At 39.3% G+C, this 22,026-nt stretch overlaps 1 long non-coding RNA gene across 2 annotated transcripts in view; it reads right to left on the bottom strand.

Annotated features, from left to right (window-relative positions):
- The window catches only part of LOC139069625 (uncharacterized), a 28,572-nt gene extending 10,140 nt beyond the window's left edge, over positions 1 to 18,432 (bottom strand). For both annotated transcript variants that reach the window (XR_011520310.1, XR_011520309.1), the window contains exon 1: positions 18,371 to 18,432. This is a non-coding gene — a long non-coding RNA (uncharacterized lncRNA). The remainder of the gene's footprint in view (positions 1 to 18,370) is intronic.
- Between the last annotated feature and the right edge of the window lie 3,594 nt (positions 18,433 to 22,026).

A 22,026-nucleotide genomic window follows, 5' to 3' on the forward strand; every position in this document is an offset into this window, starting at 1 on the left:
CGCATATGCCCTGCCTAACTTGGAGGAGTCCTTTTCTGCTCTCGCTGGATCACAGTGGTTTTCTGTGATGGACCTCAAGTCAGGTTACTATCAAATAGAGATGTGTGAAAAGGATAAACCTAAAACTGCTTTTGTTTGCCCGTTTGGGTTTTATGAATTTAACCGTATGCCACAAGGAATAACAAATGCTCCAAGCACTTTCCAACGGGTTATGGAAAAGTGTATGAAGGACATTAATCTGAAGGAAGTGTTAGTTTTCCTAGACGACTTGATCGTCTTTTCCAACTCCTTGGAAGAACACGAAACCAGACTTTCTCACGTTCTTGAACGGCTTAGAGAATACGGACTCAAGCTATCACCAGATAAGTGTCGTTTTTTCCAGACATCTGTGCGTTATCTTGGACATATAGTATCTCGAGATGGCATAAAAACCGATCCAGATAAGGTGGAAGCACTCAAAACATGGCCGAAGCCTCAGACTTTGAAGGAACTCCAATCTTTCTTAGGATTTACCGGTTATTACCGACGCTTCGTTAAAGATTACTCAAATATTGTCAAGCCACTAACATCTCTCACGGCTGGTTATCCACCCAAACGGAAAAACTTTAAAACACCACCATGTAGATCAAAGTACTTGAACCCCAAAGAACCCTTTGGGAATCGTTGGAGCCAAGACTGTGAGAAGTCCTTTCAAACTATTATTGAAAAACTTACCACTTCGCCAGTTCTTGGCTACGCTGACGCAAAACTCCCATATCTAGTACACACAGATGCTAGTACGACCGGACTCGGTGCAGCGCTATACCAAGTGCAAAACGGTGTCACACAGGTAATCGCTTATGCAAGTCGCGGTTTAAGCTCTAGTGAAACTAGGTACCCTGCGCACAAGTTGGAGTTTCTAGCCTTAAAGTGGGCCATAACAGATAAGTTTCATGACTATTTGTATGGGAACACATTCACTGTCATTACTGATAATAATCCGTTAACTTACCTCTTAACAACGGCAAAACTCGATGCAACGAGCTATCGTTGGCTAGCTGCGTTGTCCACCTATAATTTTGACATCAGATACCGTGCAGGTACACAGAACGTTGACGCGGATGGCCTGTCTAGGAGGCTGCATGATAAACCTGAAGACAACTCAAAATTCACTGAGGAATGCCAACGACTAGATGAGTTCCGATCTCATCTTTTATCCTCTGTCAAAGAAGTCGAGCTTCAACTTCAAGCCGAAGCAGTGAAGGCAACATGCCAAAAGCACATGGTCTTGGATGAGACTGATTCTCCTTGTGGTTTAGTTCAGTCACTTGCCATGTCTGCAGCGGCCATTCCAGACCTATTCCAGTTGGAAGACAATAGTGACAGTTTCTTTGCTGTGCCCAAGTATAACCATGCTGACCTTGTCTCCTTGCAGAGGAAAGATCCAACCATTGGCCGAGTCATTCAGCTGCTTATGACTGACAATAAACCGCCAACTGATACTATTGCAGAACCCCCGGTGGTTCTTAACCTTTTGAGAGAGTGGAAACGGTTTGAGTTTCAAAATGATTTACTGTACCGGAGACGCCAATTAGGACCAGAGACATCATTGCAGTTAGTCTTGCCTGATTCATTACGTTCAACAGTCATGCAAAGCCTACATGATGATATGGGGCATCTTGGGGTTGAACGTACGACAGATCTCATTCGGTCCCGTTTTTACTGGCCAAGAATGGCTAGTGATATCGAAATCAAAGTTAAAACTTGCGAAAGATGTATCCGTCGGAAGGCCCTCCCTGACAAAGCTGCTCCAATGGTGAGTATTACCACCACCAGACCTATGGAGTTAGTTTGCATGGATTTTCTCTCCATAGAACCAGACAGTAAGAACACTAAAGATGTCTTAGTGATTACAGACCATTTTACAAAGTATGCAGTGTCCATCCCAACCAAAGATCAGAAAGCCACCACCGTCGCGAAGAACCTGTGGGAACATTTTTTAGTCCACTACGGGTTTCCTGAGCGTCTTCATAGTGATCAGGGACGGGATTTCGAATCACGTACAATCAAGGAACTTTGTTCTTTACTTGGTATCCGTAAAGTCAGAACGAGCCCTTATCACCCTCGTGGCAACCCCGTTGAACGGTACAATCGTACATTACTCAGCATGTTGGGAACTTTACAAGCCACTGAGAAACATCACTGGCGCGATTTTGTAAAACCACTTACTCACTCGTACAATTGTACAAAAAATGACGTGACGGGATACTCTCCCTACGAGCTAATGTTCGGTAGGCAGCCTCGGTTGCCTATAGATATTGCCTTTGGGTTACCGCATTTGAACAAGCCCTCTATAACTCATTCTCAGTATGTTAAAGAACTGAAGAGTCATCTGGAACAGAGTTATGACATTGTCATAAAAAACTCTCAAAAAACAGCGAGGAAGAACAAAGAACGGTTTGACAGAAACATTCGTGAGTCCACACTAGGTGTGGGAGATCGTGTTTTAGTCCGAAATCTTCGCTTAAGAGAAAAGCATAAATTAGCAGACAAATGGGAGCAAACAGTGTATATAGTTCTCAAACAGATGGAAAACTTGCCAGTATACACTGTAAAACCAGAGAACGGAGAAGGACCCAACAGAACACTCCACAGAGATCTTTTACTGCCTTGTGGTTTTCTCTCTTCATTAGAAAATGAAACAGAACGCGTTACGAAACCTAGCAGACCTCGTACAAGACAGAGTTCAGCCTTAGAACCTGACCCAGATGAGCCACTTGACGAAGAGGTAGATGAGTTTTATTACTCTGATCTTCCACAAGTGCTAAACCGACCATCCTATCAAATAGCGGTCACCTTGCCAAATAGGGAACTCATAGCAGATTCAGGACCGGTAAATAATATTCAACAACAAAACACACTATCCTTACACACAGGGGATCGCAAGGAACCAACCTTAGCTGGTAATGAAAATGCTGAATTGTCCTTACTTGACAAAGGCATCAACACCGAAACATTCTTACCTGAAAGAGTGAAAGAAGCAGCAACATACTTACCTGAAAAAACGAAAAAAAACGAAGTATACTTACCTGACGTAGAAACGGGGGATGAAACTAACACAAACCTACCTCAATTGGATGGTGTCCTAAAGTCGCAGCAACGTGATGTAAGTTTTGAACCCATCATACACGATCAGACACATACATCTGAAAAGACCAAAGTCTTAGAGAATAGCTCATCAGCTCTGTCGGAAACAGAGAGCTCACTTCGTCCTGTCTCAGTTGAGAATCAAACCGAAACGGATGAGCATGATACTGTGCAACCAGAGATGTATGTCAGGAGATCTGAACGAAGTAGTCAGCCTCCTCAAAGACTAACTTACTCTCAATTGGGCAATCCACTAGTGACCGTAGTTAGGTCCCTTTTCCAAGGACTTAATAAAGCTTTTATTGACTCTCTTACTCAAGAAGTTGTGTACCCCGTAGAAACAATGCACAGGGACGTGCATGATATTTAATGGGGGAGGATGTAACCCAGAAGCTAGAACCTTAATGAGGTATTAACTAATTGGCTTACTAATATGATCCATCCTCAATTTAGATAAAATATAAAATATAAATTAAGGAAATTAACAATACTAATTAATAGATATCTAATTAACTAATAGATAATTTCATAATGAATTATTGGAAGGGTGAATAACTAAAATAACGAGTTTAATATTAAACATCGGTTAAAACAAGAATCTTGAACATCCCTAACAGAAACAGAAGAGGAAAGCTGTATACTATTGGTCCAGGTGGGAATCTGAAATTTCATTGGCTGAGAGAAATAAGTCCCGCCTCCGCGAAATAAAACCGTGCGACGCAGCTGAGCGAGAGGAGAGACAAACGGCTGTGCAGCACGCAGATACAGAAAGCAAAGACTGAGCGGTTAGAGAGAGAGAGAGAGAGAGAAAAAAAAACAACGGTCGAGGCCATGAAGAACCCTGATTTGGGTGCCGCATAGATAGAGGGAGAGGCGGACTTGACTCCTTCTAATAAGAGCTAGGAACTTGGAACCAACGCGGTGAGTAAAGAAAAAAGAAGAGAAAAAGCTAACGATGCAACTTAAAAAAAAAAAGGAAACTTAAATAGCTTATCAAATTAATTCCATTCTTATAGATTTGTGTGGAGACGACAGAGTGAACCAATCCTCTGTAGGAGGGAACCGTTGGAGCGCGTTGGTGAGTGAATGAGATTAAATTCAGTAAATTATTAAATTCAAAAAGCTAATTACAGCAACCGAGGTGACAGCAGTGGGCTGCTAGACGTTAGATCCCAGGAGTTAACATCTCAAACTACCAGTTAACGGTGGTAGGGCATATAGGAGTTAACGGCTCAAACCGCCAGTTAACGGCGGTAGGGCATATGGGATTCCCAGGAGTTAACGGCTCAAACCGCCAGTTAATGGTGGTACGGCCTAGATGTACAAGGTCCTCAGGGGCGTTATAGCTAACACCATAGAATTAGCAATGCGTCCCTTAACCAAACATTTAATAATAAAAAAAATAGATAAATAAAAATAAATAAAAGCTAACTGATTAGGGAGGAATTATTTTACAAAGGTGGACCAAAGGACCAGAATTTATATTTTGTTGAATTTTGTTATAGAACATTTTATTTATTTATTTATTTATTTATTTATTGTGTTACAGATATACAAGGTGTCACAATGCTGTATAGAAACACAACTAAATGTATCCTTGTTGTCATGAATGTATTTCTTGTTGAATAGTGTAGAGTAATAGAATCTAACTGAGCCTATTGAGCTGAACAATTGTTGTCATATGTAATTATATTTCCAGAGCTACTGAGAATTATTTTAATAGACAATCAAATTGATGTTATGTTAGTTGAACTGTGAACCCAAACATGATTGGCTATGCCAATAGAGTGAAGCATTTGTTTAAGTCTGTAAGACTTTATGCTGTGATGTGACGAGAAGGGTCGATGCCAACTCGCTAACAGTCCTGTTGTTTACAGGCTGGGTTTTTTTTTTCCTTGGGTTTGATCCCGACTCCTATGATCACTCACTTGGAACGAGAACTGGATTTCTTCCTGACGAGGGAGATGGCGAGCCTTAACCACTGAACGAACCAGGACATCTCAAGTAACTGAAGAGCAGACTGCTCTCTTCTGTGAACAATCTCAACGGTGCGGTAGGAAAAAATCGCACCACCGGACTCTGACTTTCACCCCAACCGTGGGGATTTGACTTGACGCCGGCTGACTTGTGACTCATATGATCAAATCTCATACCGAGCATTTTACTATTGTCGATTGTTTTCATCTGTTTTATGTAACCGGATTACAGGATACAATAAGATAATTAAAAGAAAAAATAAACAAATGGGCCAATAATTAGGTTCGGGGAGAATTGGAGGTTGTTTAAGAATGACTGGAGTCACGGGTATAGCATGAAACGGTTTATATACTAAATTTTAATAATAATGGGAAATATAACACATAAAGATAACACACAAAAACAGATGAAAACAATCGACAATAGTAAAATGCTCGGTATGAGATTTGATCATATGAGTCACAAGTCAGCCGGCGTCAAGTCAAATCCCCACGCTTGGGGTGAAAGTCAGAGTCCGGTGGTGCGATTTTTTCCTACCGCACCGTTGAGATTGTTCACAGAAGAGAGCAGTCTGCTCTTCAGTTACTTGAGATGTCCTGGTTCGTTCAGTGGTTAAGGCTCGCCATCTCCCTCGTCAGGAAGAAATCCAGTTCTCGTTCCAAGTGAGTGATCATAGGAGTCGGGATCAAACCCAAGGAAAAAAAAAAAACCCAGCCTGTAAACAACAGGACTGTTAGCGAGTTGGCATCGACCCTTCTCGTCACATCACAGCATAAAGTCTTACAGACTTAAACAAATGCTTCACTCTATTGGCATAGCCAATCATGTTTGGGTTCACAGTTCAACTAACATAACATCAATTTGATTGTCTATTAACCCTTTGATGCATGAATTATGAAATCGTCAACCATGATTTTTTAAACAATTTTTTTCATTCATCTTTAGGTGTGAATGAAACTAATTTCATATTTACATATTTTTTGTAAAATTTAATTTACAAATAATTTATTACATGTCCACCTCAGTGGACAGTATGCAATCTGAACATGAAAAATGTTGGCTTGACTTACTGAAGTACAGATGGAGAGGTTCAAATGCAATAAAGTCTTCAACAGCTGTGCTTAATAGCAAAAATAAATAAATAACAATTTTAAGTACCTGTCCACTGTAGTGACCATTATGCATCAAAGGGTTAAAATAATTCTCAGTAGCTCTGGAAATATAATTACATATGACAACAATTGTTCAGCTCAATAGGCTCAGTTAGATTCTATTACTCTACACTATTCAACAAGAAATACATTCATGACAACAAGGATACATTTAGTTGTGTTTCTATAAAGCATTGTGACACCTTGTATATCTGTAACACAATAAAAAAAATATTATTATTTTCATAACTTTCTCTGCAGCAGACTAACTTGAGTCCAGGGCTCCTGGAGAACTGCTATCCAGCACGTTTCAGTGGATTTTCCTGCTTTAACAGGTTAGATTAGCTGTTAAGCAGCTCAGCTATTTGTTGCTGATTAAAACCAGGTGTGTTGAAGCAGATAAACCTCTAAAACATGCTGAATACTAGCTTTTCAGGGCCGTGGAGCCAAACCCTGCAGCTAATCCAATGCTATGGCTAATGGCTAATTACCATTCAGAGCTGGTTCTGTTGGGTCGGTTCCGCTAGTTTCAGGCAACTCACAAGCTCAAAACAATAAGGCTCAGGTCCGCTTGTCTCCTCCAAATAGACTAGGTCCCTTTCTTCTCGAGTGTCTGGGTAAGGAGGGGGAGAAACGTCCTCCACTTCTAATAACTGCTCAGAGTGAAGGGTAGGGATGGGTACCTTTGACATTTGAATCGAGCCGGTACTAATTCCCGGTACCTAGGAATCGATACCGGTACTTAACGGTACCAATTTTCGATACTTTTGAGTGTTAATTATTTTAATTCTCTTTTATAATTAAATATATATTTTTCTCAATATATAACAATATTTGATAAATATCACGATAAATAACATACAACTGTTTGTATTTTAACATTGCCCTTGTAGTTTTATAAGCTGATAATTAAACTGAAGCAAACATCTTTACTGTGAATTAAATTTACTGTGTATCTTCATTCCTTTTGCCATCTTTTTTCATTCGATTTTTCCTACTGGGAAGTTAGAATTTCCGAGGAGAAAGCGAACGCACCATTAGCTGATAACAATGGTAGCAATGGAAGCTAACATATCAAGCTAACGATATCTTAAACAGTTTACTTAGCTGCTGGAGCAGATTAAAACAATGCCTCACACTTAGATCGTCACTGGTTTCGTCTGCACCCGTCACATTTAGTAAAGTGAAGCCAAACTTTAGAGCGCGTTCATGTTGTTCTAGTCGGAAATTCGGAGTTCCGAGGAGAAAGCGAAAGCACCATTAGCGAAACGGAAGCTACCATATCAAGCTAATTATATTTACCTACCGGAGCAGATTAAGATGAGGATGTCTCACTTAGATAGTTGTCGCTGGTTTCATCATCCAGTTACCCATCACATTTAGTGAAGTGGACCCAAGCTTTAGCCTGCGTTCTCTCTACCATGCTGCTCTGTTTACAACTGGTTCACAGCAAGCGGCGACAAATCGCTCTTGCGCATGCGCAGCTGTCTTGGCAAGTTCTTGTTATGATGGACGGGTACCGAAACGAGGCACCATTTTAAATGACGTGAATCGGTGCTCGGTCGGTACTATGGAATTCGGTCGGTACCTTAAAAAGTACCGAATTCAGTACCCATCCCTAGTGAAGGGAGCTAGCATCGTCTAGTTAGCCATCGTCTTCGTCACTGCCACGGCTCCGCCCTCTCGGTCCTCCAGGCAACGCCTACTAATGTTGCATTTTTTTAAATTGATACGTGGGTGGAGAAGGACTCCGAGGCACAATTGACCTGCTCTTTAAATCGTTCTCACTGGTTTCATCTTCACCCAATCACCCGTCGCATTTAGTAAAGTGAAGTCAAACTTTAGTGCGTGTTCAAGTTCTTCTAGTCGGAATTTCAGAGTTCCGAGGAGAAAGCGAACGCACCATTAGTGAAACGGAAGCTAACATATCAAGCTAACGTTATCTTACATTTTATTTACCTACCGGAGCAGATTAAGATGAGGATGTCTCACTTAGATCGTTGTCGCTAGTTTCATCATCACCCAGTTTCCCATCACATTTAGTGAAGTGGACCCAAGCTTTAGCATTATTTCTTTCTACCATGCTGCTCTGTTTATAAATCGCTCGCAGCGACCGATGACATAACGCTCTTGCGCATGCGCAGCTGTCTAGGCAAGTTCTCGTTGTGAAAGACGGGTACCGAAACGAGGTACCGTTTCAAATGAAGTGAATCGGTGCTCAGTCGGTACTGTGGAATTCGGTCGGTACCTTAAAAAGTAACAAATTTGGTACCCATCCCTACGGTCAACCGATGGCCAGGTTGTACTGCCAATTTTTTTGGACCAGTTTTCATGGCCGATATCCAGACATGTTCCGCTTTATTTTCATGCTAAAATGTCACTAATAACAGCAGTTGATGCCCAGATATTTTGAAGCTGAATCAGTTTTTGAACTCTGAATTTAAAGGTTGAATATGTAACATTTTAATAAAAAGCTATATTTAAAAAAAAATATACACATATATATATATATATATATATATATATATATATATATATATATATATATATATATATATATATATATATATATATATATATACCATGGGGCGTTTAGAGGTGTGCAGAATGAATGTACTTTTTTTTTCTTTAGAAGCTATATTTAAAAAAATAATAACCACAAATTTATTTTTATGGTTACGACACATCTACCAGCTGCTAGAGAGCTCCGTTGCTGTAAAATATTATGTTTTAAAATGTTCGTTCGGCAAGGTGAGGCTATGTAAAATGGTGGACTCTCCAAGTCAAGCAGCTGATTCTTAGCCCAGAATCAGCTAGAAAATTTGTTCTGTTGTTGCGATACCACTTGTAAACACTAGATGTTCCATATTCAACCTTTCAATAACTGTTAAATCACAACTTTGTGCACTGCTTAGTGTTAAAATCCAGCCAGACAGGAAGGAGCTGGCAGTGTAAAAAAAAAATTGTAATGTTTCATGATATTTAAATTCTTTTCAAACTATGATTACGGTTAGTGGAAGTGCACAAATATAGGCTATATATATATATATCTAAATCTCAAATACTTTACATCGTTTTAACATATAAAAACAAAAATAAATGAATTCTGCAGGCCAGGCATCTTATTTTGCATTTAGCGAAACACTGTTGTTGCAAAGATTGGTATGTTCGATTTTGAAGTGTATATGTTTTGTCTCATAGGAACCACATACCTTGAGGCAACCAAGTGGATGGTGACCATCGAGGGAAAGGGGGCCTACATTTTAGATGAGGACCTGGGTTTTGCGGATGCACTTTCTGTGTTGATGGCAAGCTTCTATGCTTTCAATGTGGAATACCAGGAGCCTGCATGTGCAACACTGGAGTTTATTCAACGGTAAGAATCTTTTTTTTTAAAAGGCACTGTGAAATAACAAAAAACAGTCATATATCATACATGCATATTGAGTGTGTGTGTGTGTGTGGGGGGGGGGGGGGGGGGGGGGGGTCGCTCTTTCTAAGAATCAATTTTCAGAGAAAGGAGGTGAATTACTCTTGTTCATAAACTATCTTTGTTGTGGCTTGTTACATTATCTTTTTTTTTTTTTTTTTTTATTAATTTGTTTATCAAGAACACATATAGACTTACATACATTGCATTGTATACAACTTAAATGACATATTTTCTCAGATATTTCTTTCACAATATTTTTTAACTTTAACTTATCAAACAGAAGACAGAAAAAAGAGAAAAAAAAATAATAATAAATTAAAAAAATAAAAATAAATAGATAAATATAAGGGGTAAGGGGGGTGCTTAAATCCAATGTCTACCTAAAAAAAAAGAAAGGAATAAGTGTCGGATTCTTTTCAATATAGTCGCAGGATGGGCAAGTTGCTTCGCATTAAGGAAAAGATTTGAGATATTCCAGAAAGGTTGTCCACTTGTGGATAAATTTTGCTGAACTACCCTTCACTGTGAGTGAGATCTTATCCACCTTCAAAAATGTCCGGACAGTGTTAAGCCATTGCAATGTAGATGGAGGCGTGGGAGATTTCCAAAGAAGTAAAATACACCGTCTAGCAAGGAGGGAGCAAAAGGCCAAGATCTCATTTTGCTGGGGAGTTATATTAAGAGGTGTCATCGGAACTCCAAAAATGGCTATTAGAGCGTCCTCTCGGATTTGTGTTCCAAAAACCCCCGAAAGTACAGAAAAGAAATCACTCCAAAACTTGTTCAAACTCGGACAGAAAAAAAACATATGGCTTAAATTACAAGGGGAGATGTGACACCTGTCACATTGGTCTATGATTGAAGGAAACATCTTAGATAAACGAGATTTTGAGAAATGGACTCTGTTTATCACTTTAAATTGTATAAGCTGTAGCCTAGCACATGGTGTACTTGAACGCATGATGAGATTCACCTTATCCCACCATGATTCACACAGTTCAAGACCTAATTCACGCTCCCAGGCAGTTCTGATTTTACCTGGTGAGTTAGATTCAGTTGCCATAAGCATACAATATATACTTGATAAAGGTGATTTTTGATTAGGCCTAGCAAGCAGGAGGTCAACCCATGGAGGATCAGTGGGGAGAATCGGGAAATTTGGAAACAGTGATGAGACACAGTGTTTAATTTGAAAATAGAGAAACAAGTGAGTGGAAGGTAGGTTAAACTTTGAGGATAGCTCTGAGAAACTAAGAAAGACATCATCTCTGTAAAGGGCTCTCATGGACTTTATGCCTCTTTCGTGCCACATCAAGTAGGCGGCGCTGGTGGTGGCAGGGGAAAATAGATGATTCCTTAACAATGGTAATCTGGCAGAGGGGGATATGAATTTAAAATGCGACCTGAACTGAAACCATATCTTAAGTGTAGAGATCACTACGGGATTCGAAGCAACAGAAGATATTTTAACAGGTAGTGATGAATAGATAAGAGAGGCGGGTGAAAAATGTGAAGAAATAGATTGAATTTCAAGTTTACACCAAATCAGATCAGGCAAATTTAACCAGTAGGTCAGCTTATGAATATGCGAAGACCAGTAGTACATTAAAAAATTTGGTAGGGAAAGACCCCCATTAGAAGTAAACTGTTGTAATAAAGAAAGCCTAAGTCTAGGGGCTCTTCCCTTCCACAAAAAAGAAGAAACCATCCAGTCCAGAGACTTAAAAAACTGCATGGGCAAAAATAAAGGGATACACTGACATAGAAAGAGAAATCTGGGTAGCACATTCATTTTGATAATATTAATCCTGCCAATTAATGACAGTGGGAGGGAGTTCCACCTCTGGAAATCTAACGTAAATTGTGAGACCAGGGGGGCAAAATTCTCAGAAAACAATAAAGGTAAAGTTCGTGTAATATTAATCCCCAAGTACCTAAACCCCGAGGGGCTGAGCTTAAAAGGAATGTCAGACGGCTCCAGTGTTAACGCTAAAGAGTTCACAGGGTAACATTCACTCTTAAGCAAATTTATTTTATAACCAGAAAAAGAGCTAAATTTTTCCAAGACAGATAAAATCGGGGGGAAACTACACAAGGGGTCAGCTACAAACAGAAGAAGGTCATCTGCGTACAGGGATACCTTAAGTTCAACACCTGCACGGATAATTCCATGAAAGGAAGAGAGGGATCTCAGAGCAGCAGAAAGAGGCTCTATGGCTAATGCAAAAAGAAGGGGAGAAAGAGGACACCCTTGTCGAGTGCCACGGCCTAGTGGAAAGTAATCAGAATGGACTGAGTTGGTAATGAGTTGGCCTGAGGGGATGTATAAAGAAGTTTGATCCAGGACACAAACCTTTCTCCAAATCCAAACCTCATCAGTACAGCAAAAAGATAATCCCATTCAACCCGATCAAAGGCCTTCTCTGCATCCAAAGAAATTATCACCTCAGGAGATGAGGGAGAGTGAGCAGAAAAAATTGTACTTAGCAATGTACGTGTGTTAAAAAACAGCTGACGGCCTTTTATAAATCCGTTCTGTTCCTGTGAGATAATCTGTGGAAGAACGGCTTCAAGTCGAATTGCAAGTAGTTTTGCCAAAATCTTAAAATCTACGTTTAGGAGAGATAGGGGCCTGTAGGATTCACATGTTGTGGGGTCTTTGCCTTTCTTCAATAAAACTGAAATAGATGCCTGCGTTAAAGTAGGGGGCAACCGGCCGTTTCGTAGTGATTCATTATATACATCAAGAAGGAGAGGGGCTAGTTTGTCTTTAAATTTTTTGAAAAAGTCAGCTGGAAAACCATCAGAGCCTGGGGCCTTACCGCTCTGCATACAGTTGATTGAGAAAAGAATTTCCTCTAATTTAATAGGAGCGTCAAGCTTATCAGAAACTGATTTATTTACTGTGGAAAGGTCAGAATTTTGGAGGAAGGCAAGCATCTCATCTGAAACTGACTGTGATTCGGAGCTGTAGAGATTGCAATAAAATCTCTTAAAAATCCTGTTGATAGAGACAGGGTCAGAAACCAGATCGCCAGATTTGTCCTTAACTTGTGAAATTGTACGAGAGCTGGCCCTACGTTTCAATTGGTGTGCTAGAAGTCTACTTGGTTTCTCACCATGCTCGTAGTAGATAGCACGAGATCGAATCAAAAGACTTTCCGCGTCAGCTGTTGTAAGGAGATCAAGTTCAGTTTGTAAATCCTGTCGTTGTTTCAGTAGCACCTGTGATGGATTAATGGCATTTTGGTTGTCCACGTCTTGAATTTTTGCTGAAATTTCCGCTACCTTGGCCCTGGCGTTTTTGTTAAAATTAGCAGAATAAGAAATAATCTGGCCACGCAGATATGCTTTCAGTGTTTCCCATAATAGTGAAGAAGAGGTTGAATCACTTTTATTAAAGACAAGGAAGTCATCGATTGCTGAACGGATGAACAGGTTGAATGGATCATCGGATAGTAAGAGAGTATTGAACCTCCAAGAAGGGCAGGAGCGAGGTCTACCAGTGAAGTTTATATCGAGGGTTAGCGGAGCGTGGTCCGATATAACAATTGGATGGTAATCAGACGATGTAACTTTCCGCATCAGAGAACCATCAGCAAAAAAATAATCTATACGGGAATAAGATTGGTGTACTTGAGAGAAAAAGGAAAACTTTTTAGTTCGTGGATTAAGTGTCCTCCAAGGGTCTACATACCCATTCTGTGAGATGAAGTCAGAGATTGATTTGGACATGGAGGACTGAGTGAGGACACGAGGTGAGGAGCGGTCTAGTGTCGGGTTCATTACACAGTTCAGGTCACCAGCAAGAATTAAGCAGTGGGTGTCAAGAAAAGGGAGAGTGCTAAATAGATTGTTTGTAAATTCAGGATTGTCAAAGTTTGGAGCATAAACATTGACCAGCAAAACAGGAGTGTGAAATAATTTACCAGCAATTATAAGAAATCTACCATTTTTATCCACAATTGTTTTGGAAACCGTGAAATCAATTTTATTACTAATTAAAATAGCTACCCCCCTGGCTTTAGAATTAAAGGTTGAATGAAAAGTTTCCCCAATCCATGAGTATCTGAGCTTGCAATGATGTGTATCTTGCAGATGTGTTTCTTGTAAAAATACTATATCTGGATTTAGACGCTTCAAGTGTGAAAATATTTTAGAACGTTTCACCGGGTTGTTAAGGCCTTTGACGTTCCAACTTAAAAATCTAACTGAAGAACTTGGTGAGGCTTGTATATGACAGGACATGTGATCAATCATTTAGTACAGAAGTAAGTAGGCACCCCCCTCCGCAAGGGAAAAAAAAAAAAAAAAAAAAAGGAGACAAAAAAAAAAGGGACCCCCCCCCGTTGCACTGGAATAGAGGGGGTTCGGTTCGGCCTGCTCCACCCAGCCCGGCTGCGGATTACACATGATGGGGTCACACGGGACTTTACCTCTCCAGATGAGGCCAAAACTTACATTGAGACGATAACTAAGTGAGGGAAGGGGGAAAAAGGGAAAAGAAAAGAAAAAAAAAAACAAAACGCAAATATACTGACGCCTCCGCTTTCTATTTCACGGTTTGAGGACTGTGTTTTTCTTTTTCTTATTGGAGGGGGGGTAATGAATTTTTTTTTTTTTTTTTTTTTTTTTTACGTTCAAAAATGTATGAGTCAGTTTTAAAAATTTTGTCCCTTACGGGGTTAACTTAAAAACAATATTTTCATTTAGGCATTCTTTGATTAGTGCCTGTCGTATATATTTATTTTAGATTATGTGTCTGGTCTTGCTGGATTCACCTTACACTTAAAGGTGTTTTTGTTTGTTTTTCTCCTATTGCGCTATTTAGCTGAAAGTGCAACTTCGTTAATGACTCCCATAGGAGTCTGCACCGTTCCTTCGTTTGGGGAAGGCTTGTTACATTATCATTTTGATCACAGTCATGGAGACAGCATGCCCAAAAACTGTCAGGATGCTGCAGAACGCTGCTCGCAGCACGTATAGCTGTTGTTTCAAGGTTGCAGCTTAATTTTTGTCAAATCAAGCAAAATCACCACTGACCATGCTGAAAAAAACCCCAGCATTGCTGGTTACCAGTATATGTTGCATGGGATGCTGGCAGGGCAGTGCAGAGACCTTTGACGGGGCGGGCGCTCAAAGTAAAAAAGGGGGCACTTATAGAGCAATCCAATAAGTTAGAAAATTCAGATAATGAGACCCTTGGATTCAAACAACATAATAAAAATATATAAATTAGTGTCATTAGTGTTAATGTTAGTTCATAAATAATAGTTTTAGTTTTTAAAGCTGACTTATATCTAGAGATGTTACAACCACATTTTTGCCCCTGATCCGAGTCCAAGTTGTTTGATTTTTGATTATCTTCCAATACTGAGTCCTGTTCTGATACCAGGTGGTGATGCAACGCATTATAAAAGAAGAAAGAAGTCGTCCTTCTGTCTGTATTTGTCATTTTGTTATTTTAGCCTGAAAAGGTCACTCATTCAGGAAGTACATTTAACAGAAATCAAGATCATTTATTGCTATTGCACATGTGTACAACCAAAGATATGTTGCACCTACTAAAGACAGCTCTAGTAAGAGGTAGTAAAATAAATGTAAAATAAATGCACCCACAGCGACTTATCCAGTGTGATCTACAGCTATGTTAGCTGAGATCTTTTTCCTGTCAGTAGAAAATTCTTGATCCCGTTCCATGTTCTCACTGAACTTAACACTAAACATGAGAGCTCTGCTACCAACCTAACAACAACACCCTTTACACAAAGTTTACATCATCACATACGTGGCAGGAGTCTCAGAGAAACTTAGAAGAATCTTCTCCAAACACAACATCCCGGTAAACTTTAAACCCAACAACACCCTCAGACAGAACCTGGTCCATCCAGAAGACAAAACACCCAAACAGAAGCTCAGTGGCGTTGTTTAGGCAGTCCAGTGTAGGAGCACTGTCCAGATGTTTACATTAGAGAAACTAAACAACAATTACACAAGAACATAACACAACACAGGAGAGCCACCTCTTCAGGTCAAAACTCTGCAGTCCACCTTCACCTGAAGGACAAGGGACACAACTTTGAAGATGACAAAGTCCACATTCTGGACAGAGAAGATAGATGGTCTGAGAGAGGAGTAAAAGAAGCTATCTATGTAAAAACTTGAAAACCCCACTTTAAATAGGGGCGGGGCTTAGATTTCACCTTTCCCGAACCAATAATGCAGCTTTGGTCAAGGTCAACGTCAATTTTACTTACAGAGCGCATTTACAGCAGCAAAGCTACACCAAAGCGCTGTACAAGGTAAAACAACTCAAGATACAACAGATCAACAATAAAAACCTAAAATAAGATGAGCACACAACAGTCACAATCTATGATAAAAACTGTTAAAAACTATTAAGATGCTCAAGTCAACCTGCATTAAAAGCCAAATCAAAAAATTGCGTCTTAAGAAGGGATTTAAAATGCTCTAGATTCTGTGTGGTCCTGATGTTGAGAGGTAGCTTGTTCCACAGTTTGGGCCCAACCACAGAGAACGCTCTGTCGCCACGAGTCTTGTGGCGGGTGTTTGGAACTGTTAAAAGAGCTTGAGAGCTGGACCTCATGGTTCTGGCAGGGACGTAAGCGGACAGCAGCTCAGAGATGTAAACTGGGGCCAGGCCATGAAGGGATTTAAAAACAAAAAGTAAAATTTTGAAACGGATCCTGTAAGAGACAGGAAGCCAATGGAGAGAGGCCCGAACCGGGGTTATGTGATCCCACTTGCTGGTTCCAGTCAGCAAGCGAGCTGCTGCATTTTGGACCAGCTGAAGTCGGTGTGGGGAGGACTGGTCCAGGCCAGAATACAGGGAGTTGCAGTAGTCCAATCGGCAAGACACGAACAGGTGGATGACATTCTTCAAGGACATTAGCAGGAAGGTATGGCTTCACCTTTGCTATCTGCCTTAAATGATAAAAACCTGATTGGACCACTGCACTCACCTGTCTGTAAAGATTAAAAGAACCATCTAAAAACACACCAAGGTTTTTAACACCGGGTTTTAGAAAACCAGAACAAGGACCAAGAGGACCAACAGCATTGTTTAAAAGATTAGAACTTTTTTTTGAATCTCATTCAGTTTCAGTCTAGGTCACATCTTCCTGCATCTAATCAACACGATGACTCACCATCAATAGAGGCTAACGACTCATCAGGAGATGGAGAGGCAGGGTACTCAGAGTAGTTTCTGCTCTTTAAATAACAACAGACAGCTACAGCTTATGAGCTTGACTCTCCCATATTCCAGTTAGAACTGACAAAGCTCCTCAGAGGAGAAGTGAAATGTTTTAAAGAAACCAAAGAAGTCCAGTTGCCTTCATCTGAACTCTTTGGAGTAATAGTCAATAATAAAAAATACATAATAAAGTAATAAAACGTAAATAATTATGCTCACATTCACTTTTACCATCTCTTTGTGGGAGGTGGAAAATTTATCACGTTTAACCCTCTTATGGCCATAAATATAACAAGTATTTTTTTTGTTTTATGGCTTTAAAACTGTAATAAAAGTGTAAAATATTTGTAACTCTGCTCCTTTTTTCAGAACAACCTCAGCTTTCAGTGTCTGGTTTGTATTTGTGTTTATGTTTATTAAAGTCTGTAAAACTGCAGCTTAAATAAAAAAAACATATTTGAATTTTCTTTACATTTATTACTAAACAGGAACTTCAAAATGACTTGAGCAAACTATGTCAAAAGAACTACTGGTATTTAAACTCAGAACTGTGTTGCAAACACTCAGAAAACAGTGTGACCCCTGACCTCATGTTAACCAGTTTAATGAATGCAGCCTGTCTGTGACCACAGGTCTACGCTCTGGTCCAGAGAACGGGATACAGTAAAATAAATACTAGGTATCATAAAATAACACTCATGGGCTACTTCACAGCTGTAGCTACATTTCTACCAGCATTATGAAGATCAATAAGCAGATAAAAGGTTAAATCTAAACATTTCATTACAAAAAGTCAACTAATAAAATTCTGCACTGATAACATTTTATTTTCAGCTAAACAAATATTTATTGTACGTTTAAATAATGCTGGAATGAAGCTGAATCATTTAGTAAACAGTTGAGTGTTCAAATAAAAACCAGTGTGACTTTAATCTGTCCCTCCTCATGTCACCATTTACAGAAACAGCCTTCTGGGACACCTGACCAACCAGGTGGATTTTATTTGTGACGTTTCCATAACTTTATAAAAGCTGCTGATGAAGATAATCAGATCATCTCCTCCTTTCGGTTCTCGCTCTCCCGTCGCGGTTCGCTCCGTTTCTTTCTGTGATGCTGCAAAGCTGGTTTCCTTCTAATAGCGATTTTTGGAGTAACATGAATTACATCATGTAATACCTCGATGGAAAGCTCATTTTATGTACTTTTAGAATCCGTTTGAAGTATTTTTACTCGATTAGTAATTCAGAAGTTATGACCCGGAGAATCTAGAGTGAGACACATCCATGATTCTTTGAGTTTCTGCAACTCTTCAGGAGAACTCTCTCTCATGTCTCATTTTCTGTCCCAGACATGCAGCTACCTGACTCTGCTCCACACACACTAGCCACGGACTCAAACGCACGTAAACAAAAGCTCTGATATTAAAATCCATGCAGCTGACATGAAGCAGGCAGAAAAAAAACTTACAGGCAGATGAACGCAGACTCCTGTCTGCAGGGAAAACACCAGTCTCTCATCTCCATGGCTACAAGGTAGAGCGACAGCAAGGACAACCAATCACACGTTAGTATGATGTGGCAGAGCCAATCAGTGAGCGTGTAGGCGGGTCTAAGGGAAAATAGCCTTCAGCTTGAGGCTGCCTCCGCATGGTCCTAGTGCCCGATTTGTATCACATTATAACAGTTTTGTATGGTAAAATCTGACGAACGACCAGAAAAAGGGCACTTTGGGCACTTCGGACAAAAGGGGCAGGGTCTCAAGCACCCTCTGCACCCCCCTCTGCACGTGCCTGGATGCTGGTGATGGAATGCTAGACTAGCATCCCATCCTGGACCAGCATGCTAGACTAGCATTCAATGCTGGTTCACCAGCTAAACAAGCACCAAAACAACATATGCTGGGAACATCTATGCTGGTCTGATTTTAGTTCTCAGATTTTTTACATCTTCTGAGTTCGCAGGGATGAAATATATTGTAATCCTTTAGCAAATTAACAGAAATAGTGGAATCATACCCCAGTTTTGTTAAATCACTCTTCCAGACTGCATTTATATGAACTAAAATTGCACTTAATATGTTTTTTGTTTTCTTTCTTTCTCATTTTTATGCAGATTCTTCATGAGAATCAATCCTGAAGATGGGAGCAAATGTACGGCACGGACTGGAGTTAGTCGCAAGACCGGACAGTTGGTCAAAAGAAAATCAGCCACCATGAACCCCAGAGTGCTGTCCTTCCTTCGCCAGCTAACAGAGTTTGAGTGGAAGAACATGGAATAGGTGAGATATGTATTTTTAGGGTATGGTTGATATACATCAAGTTGGACATTTTTATTCTCTTGATACTCTATCTTCACTAGGGGTGTAACAGTTGGGGGGGGGGGGGGGGGGGGTTTGAGCCGTTTCAGTTCGGTCCACTAGCGTATTGTTTCAGTCTATCTTTTCTGCTAAAATATATATATATATATTGCGTTATTTGCAGCGGATAGAAGTTCCTCGGTGAGTTTTTGCACAGACGCTGGATTGAGTGATGCATCAGGGTTTCCGCTATGTGTACTTTGCCGTGGCGTGCCGCCATGCTGTCAGAAGGATAAAGAAAAAATTAAAACAATGTACCATCAGAATACATTTTTTGGATATACATTAAAACGATGTAAGTACGAGACATATATAGTCTATATTTGTGCATGTATACTAACCATAATCAGCTGAAAATCATAATCATCACTAATATAAAAAATAAAGGCTGAAATATTTGGAACAAGTCTGTCTCATATATTAGTTTCCCCATTAAGTTGAACAGTTTACACCAAATTCTAAGTTTTCAAGTTTCACCTGTACATTTAAATGTTCCTTATCCTTTTTAGGATCACTGGGGCATCAGACGAGGGGAGAACATTCTGGCCAGGTTCTTCACCCATCAGATTCAGTAAAAAAAAAAAAAAAAACAAGCACTATTTCATTCTGTTCTTGAGAACTACAGTTCTGCAGGTTTTGTATGTTTCCTGATGCAGCATATGCTCATAGATTGCACTATCCATTGCACTGTTATTACTTAGTTTATTAATTCATTTATTAATTTGTTATTGTAATATGTTTCAATGCAGCAGATTTCTAACAGCAAATGTTGCACTGTTACATTGTTAACAAATGTTTTTGTATTGTGAAAAGCAATGTATTCTACTCTTTCAATTGCTGATCCATTGAAATTTTTTCTGTTAAATCAGTGAGGAAAAACATTTTGTAACCAGCCCGATTGCTCCCCCGATCTGGTAGTATTTTGTTTGCTTTAGCTTATCATAAACAATGTAAGTGAATGTCAATGGCTAGCATTTAGTGTAATAAATATTAACAGCAAATTAAAATAATAACACGAAGGAATAATAGGAGCCCGTTTAGACCTAGAGCTACATCTCAACACAGCATCGCTGTAAGCCGACGTTGAAAGGCACAGTAACATGTTGCAGTGACCCTAAAACTCCCAGCTTGCTGACTTAAAGTTTACTCTTATAACATTTACAACATTTCACCCCGTGAATTATGAGAACAATGAGTTTTGGGCTGCAGTGTCATTCTCTTATGCCTTTCTGCGCTAGCCGACAGCACAGCTATAAATAAACTCCTGTAATCCCTTTGTGTTCTTTATTATTGTCAGTTGAAGTCATTATGATTATTGAGGTCTCCAAGAAAAATTAGGATTATTATCGAGTAATATTCATGACTTTTTTCACAGTAAATGCAAGCTGTTAACATTCACTTACATTGTGTATGCTAAGCTAAAGCTAACACTGCCAGAAATGGATGACTGAGCTGGTTACAAAATAATTTTCCCTAACTTTGGGGAATACAACAAAAGACTACAGTTCATTTATGGGTGGAATATCCCTTCAAAGAAACTTTGTGTACTGAACAATTACTCGTGTTAGTTACTGTTTACAAACTATAAGCCAATCAATACACCATATGTCTTATAATAGTAATACTTCAAAGTTAATGAGTAAACGTTAGTTTGCCTGTTTCTGAGGTTCTATAAACTGTAAAATGTTTTATTTTTTCCAGTAATGATTTGAGGTGAATTTCTAATATTTTGAATGAGATTTTTTTTCTACATAATATAACCTCTGATGTTTTTTACGTTTGAGGTGTTAGAAATAAAGAATCCTATGTTTTGTAAGAGATGTTTGTTTTGATTTAATATAATTGTTTAAGTCAATTTGGGAAAACTTTAAGACCATTCATTAAACTTTTAAATTATTTTATTACAATTTTAATTATTATTAAACAGTCTACAAGTATGAACCAAAATATTGTACAACACTGTACTGTAAGAAACAGTTTTTTACAGTAGTGGTCCTATACCTCATTTTAATTTATACAGTACCATAACTGTTATTTTACAGTTCTATTACTGTTATTTTACGGTATGGCCTCAATTACTGTAAAACTAAAATACAGTACCAGTACAGTACCAGTAGTGTTTTACAGTACCACTGTAAAAGTTGTACAGTACCACTTTTACAGTTTGGCAGTTTGCTGCCAAACATCACTCCAGTTTTACAGTCCCTCCACTGGCTCCCGATAGAATATAGAATACAGTTTAAAGTTTTAGTCCTGACCTATAGAGCTCTTAACAACCAGGCTCCAAGCTACCTAACTGAGCTTTTATCCCCACACACCACCTCTCGGAACCTTCGATCCACATCTGAAAACCTCCTTGCTGTTCCTCGAACCAGACTGAAAACCAAAAGGGACAGGGCCTTTCAGACTATTGCACCCAGACTTTGGAACAGTCTACCTTCTAATCTCGTCTCTCTAACACTGTAGAGGTCTTTAAAAATCATCTAAAAACTCACCTTTTCATCCAGGTGTTCCCTCCCTGATTGTTTCAAAAAGATGGCTTTTCGGGTTCACACCTTCACTTTGTTTATACTCATGATTTTATTTTCTATTTTATCACTGCTATTGTTTTTCTGATGTTTTTATTGGTTAGAGGCATTTGCCCTGATCTTTATCATGTTGTACAGCGCCTTGTGATTTATATCTGTGAAAGGCGCTATATAAATAAACTTTTACTTACTTACTTACAAACTTCAGAAAATCCAGGCTTTCAGAGGGAATTTGATTAT

This window comes from Nothobranchius furzeri, chromosome 4 (assembly GCF_043380555.1).
Source record: "Nothobranchius furzeri strain GRZ-AD chromosome 4, NfurGRZ-RIMD1, whole genome shotgun sequence".
NCBI classification, from domain to species: Eukaryota; Metazoa; Chordata; class Actinopteri; order Cyprinodontiformes; family Nothobranchiidae; genus Nothobranchius; species Nothobranchius furzeri.